At 47.6% G+C, this 3,731-nt stretch overlaps 1 protein-coding gene across 1 annotated transcript in view; it reads left to right on the top strand.

Moving 5' to 3' along the window:
* Positions 1–184: 184 nt before the first annotated feature.
* The window catches only part of BLM (BLM RecQ like helicase), a 98,439-nt gene continuing 94,892 nt past the window's right edge, over positions 185–3,731 (top strand). Inside the window, exon 1 of the mRNA XM_046654487.1 lies at positions 185–306. The gene's annotated coding sequence lies outside the window, so the exon portion shown is untranslated. The remainder of the gene's footprint in view (positions 307–3,731) is intronic.

The raw sequence follows: 3,731 nt of genomic DNA, 5'->3' as shown, positions 1-3,731 counted from the left end.
ACACACCCCCGAAACACAGAGCTCCCCACGCCGCGCCGGAAGTCAGGCGGTTACCGGTAGTCACCTGACCTGAATTCTGGGCTCTGATTGGGCTCTGGGAGCACGTGCCCCACCCAGCGCCCGCCGGGTGCCCCGTCCCAGCAGCCCACGGGGCGGAGACAGGGGCGACGGGGCGACTCAGGCCGCAGCCAATCGGAGTCCGCCGGCTCCTGGCGCGAAGGCAGCGGCGCGCGGCGCGGGCTGCGGCGGCGGCGGCTGCGCGGGGCTGTGGTCGTTGGTGCCGCCAGCTGCGGGCCTGCGGGCGAGGTGAGTGCGGCGCGCGGCCTTACGGGCGGCCGGCGCTGGCCCTGCCCCGTTCCCGGCCGCCCGGGGAGGGGAGGCTTACCGGCCTCGTTGCGCGCCCCGGGTCGCCTAGGCCCGCTGAGTCTTGCTTGGGCGGGCAGCCTGGGAGGGGAGTCTAGCCGCACAGATGTGCTCTGATGGAGACGCAGAGGCCGGCGGGGGCCGGCGAGCTTCGCCGGGGTCGCCCGGGGCGTCGGGGAAGAGCCAGCGTGACCCCCGTGATGTTCTCGTTCATGTGTCCCCTGCCCACCACGGCGCCGGGCACAGTGGTCCCTGCGTGATCCCAGCCCGGACCTCGGGCCCCACCTCCATTTCCCCCTGAGGGTAAACCACGACTCTGTCCTTTTTCCATGGCCTTCCGCGGTGACAGTCGGGCCGCTGTCTCGTTTGAGTGTGTGCTGTGTGCCACGTGCTCGGCACCCGTCATCTTACAGTCGTAGGTTACACAGGACCCCAGCAGAGGGGAGTGATGGAGGACACACTGCATCGGATGGCCTGGCCGGCAGTCTCGTCCATGTACTAGCCCTGTGACCATCCACCCGTTGCGTAGACTGAGTGCCTCGGTTCCGTTCTGTCCTGTGGAGGAAGTGATCTCTGGTACATTCCGGAGTTTTTGTTAGGATTGAACGACTTAATATACGCAGTAAACGCTTCAAAGAGTACTTGGTACATAGGGCGAGTTCTGTTCCCATCATTATACAGAGAAGTAGGTAAAATTGTCCTCGTTCTTGACAAGGAGACCTGAAGCACAGGGAAGTTATCTCTGTGCTGAGAGGGCATTTAGCGATTGAGTGCTAGCGGTAGGATTTGAACTAAGAGCTGCCTGACTCCAAAGCACCGTCCACAGCTCCAGGCTTTCTCCCATACCCCTCACCTGCCCTTGAGTTGCTCAGAACCTTGCATGCCTGATGGCCCGAGATGGCGCAGCTGCCTGGCAGGTCCTGGTGCCACCAGTGTAGGTAGATAGCATTCCTGTGCCCATGTCAGGATTAAGGAGCAGTAATGGGAGAGACTGGTTGAGAGATCCGAAGTTGGAGAGAGGCAGAGGTATTCTGGATGGGGATAATAAATAGAATTGAAGTGCACCAGCATTTTGTTAGCCGGGCCGCTGTCAGAAAGTGGCATGTAGTCTACAAAATTTCTGGGTCATGAGTTCTTTTCAATGCCACTCACCGTGGTAGCACCTTATAAACATTCTAATCCTTCTGGGAATCGGGAGAGGTAGCTATTGGCTTCAATTTACTGTTGAGGAGACCCAGAGTTTAAACGTTGGGTGAATACCACAGTGTGAGATGTGTAGTAAAAGAACAGTCTGCAGGGAAAACATATACATCCACTCTAGGATAGTGAGTATTACCCAAGGTGGGGGGGGGGGGGGGGGGGGGGGAAGGAGGTAAGGGGAGTGAGTGGAATTTCAAATATATTTGAAGTGTTTTGTGCCTTTTAAAGAGAGAGAAATAGGACAGAATTTAACATTTTAAATCTGGTTGGTGAGTACGTGGGTATCATTCTATTTTCTGTATGTTTGAAATATTTAAAATTAAATATATGTAACAAATATAAATGTTTATATATTAAGTGTAATATTAATATTAACTATTTTGATATATATATTTTTTATATATGTTTATATGTATTTATTTTAAGGGAAGAAAGGATAGAACTAAGAGGTCCAAGGTAATTGCAGAAATAATCCTGGGAACTAAAGGCTGAAAGCCCTGTGGGTCTCCATGGCCTGGAGTATGATCTGAGGCCTTTGAACTGTTTCCTTGTCTACCTACCTACTATTCTACCTGTCTTTGCACAAATAGTGCATAGACTACCCCTCACAACCTCCACTCTTTCTGGAATGTTCCACTGTCCTTCAAGATCCAATTCATTGTTCTTTGGAAAGTTTCTCCATAATTTTCTTGAATTTTTCCTTCATATGGGAAGGCATAAGACTTTTTTTTTTTTCCCTGCTTTTTTCTCCCCAAATCCCCCCAGCACATAGTTGTGTATTTTTAGTTGTGGGTCCTTCTAGTTGTGGCATGTGGGACGCCGCCTCAACGTGGCCTGACAAGTGGTGCCATGTCCGCGCCCAGGATCTGAACTAGCGAAACCCTGGGCCCCTGGAAGCGAAGCATGCGAACTTCAGCACTCAGCCACCGGGCCGGCCCCCATAAGACTTTTTAAGAAAAGACTTACTTGTAGGACTTATCCCATTGCGTTCTAAGTTTGTTGATACGTCTGTTTCCTCTCAACCCGGAAGGTCATTGAGGGGAGTAATTATGTCTTGCTCATCTCTGTACTTCACCTGATGCCCAGCACAGAGTGAAAAATACAAGTTGAAGTCAGCCAGTGAAAGTTCTTAGAGATACCCACTTTGTTCTCTAGAATGGGAAGGAACTGTTTCATTTCCTTTGCTTAAAAATTCCTATATCTTTTTTTTATTTTTTAAAGATTGGCCCTGAGCTAACATCTGTTGCCATTTTTTTCTTCTCCTCAAAGCCTCCCAGTACATAGTTGTATATTCTAGTTGTGCATCCTTCTAGTTGTGGCATGTGGGACACCACCTCAGCATGGCCTGACGAGTGGTGCCAGGTCTATGCCCAGGATTGGAACTGGCGAAACCCTGGGCCGCAGAAGCAGAGTGTGGGAACTTAACCACTTGGCCACGGGCCCAGCCCCATAAGTTCCTATATCTTAATGAAATATATTCTCAATGTCAAGAAAAATATTGTAGTCATAATCCTATCTTTCAGTCACTTCACCTATTTTCATTTTTCGAGTCCTTTCCAAATTTTAGCTATACAGATTTCGTACATAATCTGTAACCACAATGTACTCATAATTTAGTGTTTTCAATATTGAATTCAATATTAAATTATTCCAGGTAGCTAGTCAGTCTTCATGGTTGTCATCTATCTTGTAAATTATCACAGTATTCCACTGTCCTTCTTTGTTTAATAAGTATGAAATGTTGCTCTATGCTCTTATTAGAAAAGTTGGACATTTTTCCATAAGATTATTTAGTGTGTGTAAAATCTGCTGAACAGTGTGTTTATATTCCCTGATCATTTGTTTTTGGGAACTTGGATGTTCTTTATGTGTTTTTAATATTGATCCTCTGTTATTTGTTGCTAATTTTTCTTTTAAAAAATTTTTTTGTGAGAAAGAAGATATATTTTTAAAAGTACATAGTATATATATAACTTAAAGAATAATTATAAAGTGTAAGATACATTAAAATTGTATAAATGTAAAGAACAATTTGTAAAATTGCAATTACACATACTGTCATCCAGATCAAGAAATAGGATATTACTAGTACCCAGAAGTGCGCTTCCCTCCTTGTAACCTCCTCCCCACCCTAGAGATGACTGTTCTCCTGATTTTTGAGGTGATGA

Source organism: Equus quagga, chromosome 2, assembly GCF_021613505.1.
Source record: "Equus quagga isolate Etosha38 chromosome 2, UCLA_HA_Equagga_1.0, whole genome shotgun sequence".
Lineage (NCBI taxonomy): Eukaryota > Metazoa > Chordata > Mammalia > Perissodactyla > Equidae > Equus > Equus quagga.
The sequence above is the reverse complement of the archived record's forward strand: the minus strand, read 5'-3'. Positions and strand labels throughout refer to the sequence as shown.